Here is an 11,585-nt window from a genome sequence, read left to right on the forward strand (position 1 = left end):
GCATTGTGTGTATAGATCTATACGGGACAGACACTCCCACATCCCGACTGCTAGCTACAGTCCCAGCCGATAAGGCCAAGGGGTGACAGAATGTTACCTTACAACATATGACACCGGAGGGTCATCAGTTATTCAGCCGTCGATCAGTATGGTTACATACGAGTTCACATTCAAACCTTTAATTAACTAATTATGAATTAAAGGCAAAACAGACTTTTCGAGGCGTATTGTTCATTTAATACCACCTGGAGTCTACATTTTCACTTTCTTTAGACTCCCCGAGCTGTACTGTACATTTAGTACTACCTGGAGTCTATACATCATCACTTTATGACCAGCAGTGTCACTGCTGAGGTAAAACATTATTTTCCTATGACATTTACCCTGTGACCTTGTCACATACACATTTAAGTAAACTATATTTTAGTTTCACTTGGGAAAACTCTTACTCTACAAAGAACAAACATACAAACAGTCGGGTCTTGGTAGAAGGCTACATTTTAGTAGAAAATATAGGATTTTCTAGAGAGTTCAACTATTTACAAACATTTACAAAGCAATTACAAACAGCTACGAACATATATACTACGTTGTTACAAACATTTTTATACAAGCAATGACACTAAATACTTATGCACTCACCAGCGTTATGCTGATAAACTCTTTCAAAATAACTTGTATTCTCAGGTCATCAGTAGACAGGTACCGATGAAGCTTTTGAGAAGATGGAGCACATACAAGACTTATCTTTTATTTTGATCATACTTTTGGTGTCTTACATACTATACAGAACATGCTTGTATTAAAATTATTATATTAATGCAATGGATGATGTTGCTTGTCTTTACTATTATGCATTGTTATGATACTGCACATGACGTCCTCCACCCCAGAACGTTTCCGCCGTGCCGGTTTTGGGGTGTGACATGTATTGTACATTTAATACTACCTGGAGTCTGTATTTATTACTTTATAACCAGCAGCGTCACTGCTGAGGTAAAACATTATTTTCCCTATTACATTTACTTTGTGATCTTCTCACATATTCATTAATGTATAATCTATATTTAGTTAATGAGGGTCTCACGCGGGAAATTACACACTAATACAAGAAATAAGCACACATAACATTTGATGCCTTGGTAGAAGGATACGTTTAGTAGAAAGGGCGATAATGCTAACCTTATGATTCCTTAATGTATACATCAAAGGATACATATATGTCAATAGGATCCGACAGGTATTAGGATGTGTGCTCTCCGCTTCATTTCCTGTTCCTTGTTTGGTTGTGGGCTTGGAGCAGATTCACCCAGTCTATTATCTATTCGATTCTAGATATATATGTCCAGTATACATTGAGTCATCATAAGGGTACCAGGTATGGGTCAAGTCATAGGACGCAGAGTCGATGCACAGTTTTCTAGTACAGAACATACTTTCCAAATCAGAACTTTTGGTATACAAAACTAGAAACTTACCAGGTAAGGGTTTAATCGATTTTATTAAACCAGTATAAACTTCAAGGACCTTAGGTGATTAACTCTATAATACTTGAGTTTATACATCATGAGTATATACATTAATACCCAATAGGTAGTTGGTTGTGTGTTTGCCGCCTTACTTCCTGTTCCTTGTTTGGTTGTGGGCTTAGGGCAGATTCACCCAATTAACTCTCTATCCGATATTAGATCATATATAGCCAGTATAAACTAAGTGATTATAGAAGTAATCACTGTGGTCACCATTTTATTATAAGAAATAAGGGTTTTTCTTAAAGAATCTTTTCATTAAATATAAAGAAACCATTACAATTAACTCCATGAGTAACAAGTGAACACGTCAGAGTTATATACAACAATGATCTAACAAACAATGGAATGTGTGCTATCCGCCTTACTCCCTATTCCTTATTGGTGGTGAGCTTAGGGCAGATGCGCACAGTCGATTGCTTGTTTACTCTGAGTTTTATATCACTTGTATCCATTTAGTACTCATAGAAGGGATTGTAGGATCATTTTTACGTATCTTTCATCAAAGTAGGAAATATAGGATTTCATAAGAGGAACAGGCGAACTTTTCTAAACAGAACTTACAACTCACTACATTTTTCAACTACATTTTCAACAGCATTTTACTACAATATTTTACAACTTACTTACATCACTAAAATCTTATGAACTCACCAGCTTAATTGCTGATCAACTCTTTCAAATAACTTGTATTATCACCAAACTAGTAGACAGGTACTCGCACTGGGATTCAGAAGATGGAGCAGTATAGCTTCAAGTCTTGTTTGCTATTCGCTTATGTATTCTATGTTTTGTGAACATACACTTTGTAAACACTTTCTTTCTACTGAAATGGCTGTTCATTACTTTGCTTACTATAATGCATGTCTTGTGATACTAAACATGACGTCCTCCACCCCAGAACGTTTCCGCCGTTCCGGTTTTGGGGTGTGACACATTGTTTAATTCTTGAGTTCCAAAATAGAAGTCTACGAAATTTAGCAAAGCTTTGATGAACTTCATTTAATTTTTGTGTCCCACAATAGAAGTCTATGCAATTTAGCAAAGCTTTTATGAACATTGTTTTATATTGGGTTCTACAATAGAAGTAGTCTATGAAATTTAGCAAAGCTTTGATGGGCATTGTTCAATTCTTGAGTTCCACAATAGAAGTCTATGCAATTTTAGCAAAGCATTGGTGAGCATTGTTTAATTCTTGAGTTCCAAAATAGAATTCTATGTAATTTAGCAAAGCTATGATGAGTGTTGTTTAATTGTTGAGTTCTACAATAGAAGTCTCTGCAATTTAGCAAAGATTTGACGAGCATTGTTTAGTTCTTGAGTTCCACAATACAAGTCTATGATATTTAGCAAAGCTTTGGTGAGCATTGTTGAATTCTTGAGTTCCACAATAGAAGTAGTCTATGCAATTTAGCAAAGCTTTGATCAGCATTGTTTAATTCATGAATTCCACAATAGAAATCTACGCAATTTAGCAAAGCATTGATGAGCTTTGTTTAATTCTTGCGTCCTAAAATAGAAGTAGATGCAATTTAGCAAAGCTATGATGAGCATCGTTTAATTCTTGGGTTCTACAACAGAAGTATTCTTTGTGATTTAGCAAAGGTTTGATGAGCATTGTTTAATTCTTGAGTTCCAAAATAGAAGTCTATGCAATTTAGCAAAGCTTTGATGAGCATTATTTGATTCTTGAGTTCCACAATAGAAGTCTATGCAATTTAGCAAACCTTTGATGAGCTTTGTTTAATTCTTGAGTTCCACAACAGAAGTCTATGCAATTTAGTAAAGCCTTGATGATCATCGTTTACTTTTTGAGTTCTACAATAGAATTAGCTTATGCAATTTAGCAAAGCTTTAATGAGTATTGCGTAATTCTTGATTTTCACAATATAAGTCTATCCAATTTAGCAAAGCTTTTATGAGCGATGTTTAATTCTTGAGTTCCTCAATAGAAGTAGTCTACGTAATTTAGCAAAGCTTTGATGAGCATTGTTTAATTCTTGAATTCCACAATAGAAGTCTACGCAATTTAGCAAAGCTTTGATGAGCTTCGTTTAATTCTTGTGTCCCACAATAGAAGTCTATGTAATTTAGCAAAGCTATGATGAGCATTGTTTACTTGTTGGGTTCTATAATTGAAGTAGTCTATGTAATTTTGCAAAGCTTTGATGAGCATTGTTTAATTCTTGAGTTCCACAATAGAAGTCTATGCAATTTAGCAAAGCTTTGATGAGCATTTTATAATTCTTTAGTTCCACAATCTAAGTAGTCTATGAAATTTAGCAAAGCTTTGATGAACATTGTTTAATTCTTGAGTTCCAAAATAGAAGTCTATGCAATTTAGCAATGCTTTGATGAGCGTTGTTTAATCGTTGAGTTCTAAAATAGAAATCTATGCGATTTAGCAAAGCTTTGATGAATATTGTTTAGTTCTTGAGTTCCACAATATAAGTCTATGCTATTTAGCAAAGCTTTGATGAGCATTATTTAATTCTTGAGTTCCACAATAGATGTAGTCTATGCAATTTAGCAAAGCTTTGATGAGCATTGTTTAATTCTTGAGTTCCACAATAGAAGTCTGTGCAATTTAGCAAAGCTTTGATGAACATTGTTTAATTTTTGAGTTCTACAATAGAAGTAGTCTATGTAATTTAACAAAGCTATGAGGAGCATTGTTTAATTCTTGAGTTCCAAAATAGAAGTCTACGCAATTTAGCAAAGCTTTGATGAACTTCGGTTAATTTTTGTGTCCCACAATAGAAGTCTATGCAATTTAGCAAAGCTTTGATGAGCATTGTTTAATATTGGGTTCTACAATAGAAGTAGACTTTGAAATTTAGCAAAGCTTAGATGAGCATTGTTTAATTCTTGAGTTCCACAATAGAAGTCTATGCAATTTAGCAAAGCTTTGATGAGCATTCTATAATTCTTTAGTTCCACAATCTAAGTAGTCTATGAAATTTAGCAAAGCTTTGATGAACATTGTTTAATTCTTGAGTTCCAAAATAGAAGTCTATGCAATTTAGCAATGCTTTGATGTGCGTTGTTCAATAGTTGAGTTCTAAAATAAAAGTCTATTCGATTTAGCAAAGCTTTGATGAGTATTGTTTAGTTCTTGAGTTCCACAATAGAAGTCTATGCTATTTAGCAAAGCTTTGATGAGCATTATTTAATTCTTGAGTTCCACAATAGATGTAGTCTATGCAATTTAGCAAAGCTTTGATGAGCATTGTTTAATTCTTGAGTTCCACAATAGAAGTCTGTGCAATTTAGCAAAGCTTTGATGAACATTGTTTAATTCTTGAGTTCTACAATAGAAGTAGTGTATGTAATTTAACAAAGCTATGAGGAGCATTGTTTAATTGTTGAGTTCCAAAATAGAAGTCTACGCAATTTAGCAAAGCTTTGATGAACTTCGGTTAATTTTTGTGTCCCACACTAGAAGTCTACGCAATTTAGCAAAGCTTTGATGAGCTTCGTTTAATTCTTGTGTCCCACAATAGAAGTCTATGCAATTTAGCAAAGCTATGATGAGCATTGTTTAATTATTGGGTTCTACAATAGAAGTAGTCTATGTAATTTTGCAAAGCTTTGATGAGCATTGTTTAATTCTTGAGTTCCACAATAGAAGTCTATGCAATTTAGCAAAGCTTTGATGAACATTCTATAATTCTTTAGTTCCACAATCTAAGTAGTCTATGAAATTTAGCAAAGCTTTGATGAACATTGTTTAATTCTTGAGTTCCAAAATAGAAGTCTATGCAATTTAGCAATGCTTTGATGAGCGTTGTTTAATCGTTGAGTTCTAAAATAGAAATCTATGCGATTTAGCAAAGCTTTGATGAGTATTATTTAGTTCTTGAGTTCCACAATATAAGTCTATGCTATTTAGCAAAGCTTTGATGAGCATTATTTAATTCTTGAGTTCCACAATAGATGTAGTCTATGCAATTTAGCAAAGCTTTGATGTGCATTGTTTAATTTTTGAGTTCCACAATAGAAGTCTGTGCAATTTAGAAAAGCTTTGATGAACATTGTTTAATTCTTGAGTTCTACAATAGAAGTAGTCTATGTAATTTAACAAAGCTTTGAGGAGCATTTTTTAATTCTTGAGTTCCAAAATAGAAGTCTACGCAATTTAGCAAAGCTTTGATGAACTTCGGTTAATTTTTGTGTCCCACAATAGAAGTCTACGCAATTTAGCAAAGCTTTGATGAGCATTGTTTAATATTGTGTTCTACAATAGAAGTAGTCTATGAAATTTAGCAAAGCTTAGATGAGCATTGTTTAATTCTTGAGTTCCACAATAGAAGTCTATGCAATTTAGCAATGCTTTGATGAGCATTCTATAATTCTTTAGTTCCAGAATCTAAGTAATCTATGAAATTTAGCAAAGCTTTGATGAACATTGTTTAATTCTTGAGTTCCAAAATAGAAGTCTATGCAATTTAGCAATGCTTTGATGAGCGTTGTTTAATAGTTGAGTTCTAAAATACAAGTCTATGCGATTTAGCAAAGCTTTGATGAGTATTGTTTAGTTTTTGAGTTCCACAATAGAAGTCTTTGCTATTTAGCAAAGCTTTGATGAGCATTATTTAATTCTTGAGTTCCACAATAGATGTAGTCTATGCAATTTAGCAAAGCTTTGATGAGCATTGTTTAATTCTTGAGTACCACAATAGAAGTCTGTGCAATTTAGCAAATCTTTGATGAACATTGTTTAATTCTTGAGTTCTACAATAGACGTAGTCTATGTAATTTAACAAAGCTGTGAGGAGCATTGTTTAATTCTTGAGTTCTAAAATAGAAGTCTACGTAATTTAGCAAAGCTTTGATGAACTTCGGTTAATTTTTGTGTCCCACAATAGAAGTCTACGCAATTTAGCAAAGCTTTGATGAGCATTGTTTAATATTGGGTTCTACAATAGAAGTAGTCTATGAAATTTAGCAAAGCTTAGATGAGCATTGTTTAATTCTTGAGTTCCAAAATAGAAGTCTATGCAATTTAGCAATGCTTTGATGAGCGTTGTTTAATAGTTGAGTTCTAAAATAAAAGTCTATGCGATTTAGCAAAGCTTTGATGAGTATTGTTTAGTTCTTGAGTTCCACAATAGAAGTCTATGCTATTTAGCAAAGCTTTGATGAGCATTATTTAATTCTTGAGTTCCACAATAGATGTAGTCTATGCAATTTAGCAAAGTTTTGATGAGCATTGTCTAATTCTTGAGTTCCACAATAGAAGTCTGTGCAATTTAGCAAAGCTTTGATGAACATTGTTTAATTCTTGAGTTCTACAATAGAAGTAGTCTATGTAATTTAACAAAGATGTGAGGAGCATTGTTTAATTCTTGAGTTCCAAAATAGAAGTCTCCGCAATTTAGCAAAACTTTGATGAACTTCGGTTAATTTTTGTGTCCCACAATAGAAGTCTACTTAATTTAGCAAAGCTTTGATGAGCATTGTTTAATATTGGGTTCTACAATAGAAGTAGTCTATGAAATTTAGCAAAGCTTTGATGAGCATTGTTTAATTCTTGAGTTCCACAATAGAAGTCTATGCAATTTTATCAAAGCATTGGTGAGCATTGTTTAATTCTTGTGTTCCAAAATAGAATTTTATGTAATTTAGCAAAGCTATGATGAGTGTTGTTTAATTGTTGAGTTCTACAATAGAAGTCTCTGCAATTTAGCAAAGATTTGACGAGCATTGTTTTTAGTTCTTGAGTTCCACAATAGAAGTCTATGATATTTAGCAAAGTATCACACCCCAAAACCAGAACGGCGGAAACGTTCTGGGGCGGAGGACGTCATGTTTAGTATCACAAGACATGCATCATAGTAAGCAAGTAATAATCAACCATTTCATTAGAAAGAAAGTGTTTACAAAGTATGTGGTTCACATAACATAGCCTACAAAGTAAATAAGAAAATAAGACTTGAAGCTATACTGCTCCATCTTCTGAATTCCTAGTGCGCGCACCTGTCTACTGGTCTCCTGAGAATACAAGTTATTTTGAAAGCGTAGATCAGCATTTAAGCTGGTGAGTTCATAAGATTTTAGTGATGTAAGTAAGTTGTAAGAAAGTTGTAGTAAGTTTGTAAGCTCTGTTTAGAAAATTTCGCATGTTCCTCCAGAAAATCCTATATTTCCTGCTTTGATGAAAGCTAAGTAAAAATAACTCTACAATCCTTTCTATGAGTACTAAATGGATACAAGTTATATAAAACCCAAACTGAACAAACAATCGGCTGTGTGTATCTGCCCTAAGTCCACAACCAATCAAGGAACAAGAAATGAGGCGGAAGACACACATCCCATTGTTTGTTAGATCATTGTTGTATATAACCCTGGCGTATTCATTTTTCTACTAAGTTATGCTTGTACTTTAAAAACGGAGTTTGGTTAAACTATAAAGTAACATAACTTTAAAAGAGTTTTTGAAATGTTTTGATCAATTATAAAAGACATAAGCAATTTTTTGAAAGATATTTATAACAACCAATTACACAATTATCATTGTGTTCAACTTGTATCCCCCCGCCCCCCCCCCCCCCCCCTTAAAAGAATTTAAAACAGTTTAAAAGATTGATTACGGGGTATGAACTCACCTTATGTAGGTGATTCAAACGAATATGCGCGTAAGGATGAGAAGTTCCACGAATGAAGTCCCAAGACTTAACGAGTCCTAAATGACATATAATGGCATATATTGACATAAATATAGTGTTTAGAAGCAACCAAATGCAAGGAAACACCTTACGGGACTAAGAAACACTTTGACCAAGTGTTGGAATTACATGTGATTCATCTAAAGGGGGTGTACGGCCACTTTGAGGAGTGTGCGGCCATGGGTGTGTGGCCAGGGAGTGTGCATCCGCACACTCATGGTAATGAGTGCAGAAAATTATATTCTAATGATAGGGAAGCTGGTAGGACTAATGCTCATCAAGTGTTGAAGATAGAAAGGCACTTTGGAGGCCCTTAGGCACTAAACAAAGGGGTGTACGACCACATGGAATGTGTGCGGCCGCACACTCCTTGATGAACATAGTTTGGACGTTCTCTAAGGCTCATATCTAGTAAGTAACAAGCTTAGGGAATGGTACTTACAATATGGAAGCCTTTAGGAGTGTTTGGAGGGTGTTTGAAGGGTGTACGGCCACACCTGTGTGTGCGGCCGCACACACCATATGTTCTTGAGTTCTGGGCATTTTCTAAGACTAAATCAAGTGTTCTAAACAAGATTCAAACATTTGGAAAGAGTACTTACGATCCGGAGGCTCGAGAAGGCTCAAAATCACCAAGAACAAGTGTGTGTTCTTGGTGTTCTTGGTGAGATTTTGAAGATCTAGCCAATATTGATTTCAAATAGATGAAAGCAAAGGATGTTACTAGCTTATGAAGATTAACAACAAATCTAAGGAAGAACACTTACAAACTCGTAGATCTAGGCTGCAAATCGGATGATAGTTGAGAGAGAAATCGTGTTCTAGGCTTGGGAGGGTGAAAAGGGATGAAAGGAGGCTCAGTTCTAAACTTATACACGTGAGTGTGCTGCCGTACACTCCTTAAGTTGAAGTGTAAGGCTCGATTTTGATGCTAGACGTGTACGCGATCCATTCCTATACTCGAGGCTTGAATGTACTGAGCTTTGAACCTTTAAACGGACTCTAAACAAGTCTAAATGATAGCAGAAACGAGTCTAACACTTAGTTGAGTTGACTGGCTGGGCTTTACAAGGCAAAGATTTACGGGTTGTCACATCATCCCCCCGTTAGATGGAATTTCTTCCCGAAATTAGCTTTCTTAGAAGTACTACTGGGGTTGCGCTCCTCTGGTTGGCAGAATACCCACTCGTAGACCTGGCAACTTTACCCTACTGTTCATGATAGGATTCATACTCGGTCCATCTATCATTACCTCATGTATACAAGTCGTATATAATTAGGATTAGTTAGACGGTCGGATGTGCGACTCTGCCCAGGTCCACAACCAAACAAGGAACAGGAGATAGGGCGGAAACACACATACTAGATCTGCTTAATCATAATCATATACCACTCTCACGTATACACTAAATAGTGATAGGTGAGCTGTATTCATCCTTAGCCTCTGTGCTCGAACTTGGTCTGTTGGACGAGTGGTATTTCAGAAAGGTCTGCGGAACATACGACGACAAGGCTTCGGAGGACAAAGTACCAATCGCATGAGTACTTTGGGGTTTAGAATACGAAAGACAAAACTGAGGTCTAGGTCGGACTGTCGTTACGAATGACGAAGGTTTCGTGAATTTGACGGTCGAGGCGATAGGAACATATGAACTTAGTATGGTGAGGACCACGCCAACTCATGATGAATGATAGTAACAGACTCTTTAATGAACAAAGTTTTGGCCGATTTGAAAGAAACGTTTGTTATACGATGATGTACTCCTAGTGTGCTCGAAAATGTACCCTTTGTAAACGTTCTAGTGCTTTTTGTTTTCCCCTTGATGTTAACACTTCTACATATCGTATTGTATGAGCGAGTACATACAATGAAAGTGCTTTGATAACTAGTGTCGATACTTTATACTACGATCCTCCTCGGTACCACTATGATCGCCTGTAATATACAAGTTATGAATAATTAAGATGAATAAGACGGTCGACTGAGTAACTCTGCCTCAAATCCACAACCAAACAAGGAACATAAATTAAGGCAGAATCACTCACTCTAGGTCTGCAAAATCTTAGCTATGCACAACCCTGATGTACATACACAACCCGCTGCTCGTTGACGACTCTGGGGTTGATTCTCCTGCGGTGATCATCAGAATTCGTCCATCCGCTCCTGAGTTCTTTGTTATCGGGCAGTCCCTCTGGTAATGTCCAGTCTCAGCACAGCCATAGCAGGCTTGGTTTTCTTTAGCTTTGGGGACTTGGGAGATCGGTTGAGCCGGTGCCCTACAGAAATGGACTGTGTGTCCCTTTCTGTGGCAGTTCAGACACTGTGTTTCCCGGCATACTTCGGTGTGGTGATAGTTGCACTTTCCACACTTCGGAAGGGTTCCAGCATATCGACTGGCAGGTGCTGGAGTAGCAGGTGTTGTGGCGGCGTACATAGTACTCGTTTGTTGCTTCTGCAGGGTTTCCTGTGTGGTTCGCTTCTTCTTCCTCTTGTTCCTCGACTTTTGGCTATTGTCCTCTTCCCTCGATGGCTCGGAACGGGGACTTCCACACCATAGCGGACTCCATGGTCGATGAGCCGCTGAGCCAGGCGTTTGGCACTATCAAATGTGGTTGGGTTAGCATACAGTACATCTCCTTGGATCGGGGCAGTTAGACCCCAGATGTATCTTTCTATCTTCTTGCTCTCCGGGGTAACCATCCCGGGGCATAGTGCTGCCAGGTCGCTAAACCTGTCAGTGTAGGCCACTATGTCTGAGTCGACCATCGTGAGCTCCTATAGTTCTTATTCTAGCTTTTGAACTTCGCCCAACGGGCAGTATTCTTCCACCATTAACTCTTTTAGGTTTTCCCAACCTATTGAGTTAGCCACAGATAGGGTCAGTGACTTAACATGGCTGTTCCACCACGTTAGGGCTCTGTCGGAGAAGGTGCAGGCAGCAAACTTCACTTTGCTCCCTTCTGGGCACGAACAGATTTCGAATACCGAACCTGTCTTCTCGAACCATCGCATCAGAGTGATGACTCCACCATTTCCATCGAAGGAATTGGGTTTGCAGTACATGAAGTCTTTGTACGAACACTCCCTTGGGTGTCCGTGATAATCTCCGGGGTTGGCTAAGTGGGTACCGCTACCAGATCCGAGGGTACCACTTTCACCAAAGTGAGCTAGAGAAGTTGCCACTGCGGAGGATATCGCTGCTTGGAGAGCAGCAGGATCGAATTGTGGCGTTGGAGTTGGAGTTATCGGAGTAGTGTGTCTGATCGATCTGTGAGGAGGCATCTTTGCTAAAAGAATGCAAAGATGAGATGGAATAAGTCTTTTAAAGCAGTGGACATAAGTCGAAAGCTGAAAGACAAGGTCATCCTAGTTCTGAGTGTATCGGGT

This window comes from Lactuca virosa, chromosome 8 (genome assembly GCF_052849685.1).
Source record: "Lactuca virosa cultivar CGN04683 chromosome 8, Lactuca_virosa_CGN04683_v6, whole genome shotgun sequence".
Classification (NCBI taxonomy): Eukaryota; Viridiplantae; Streptophyta; class Magnoliopsida; order Asterales; family Asteraceae; genus Lactuca; species Lactuca virosa.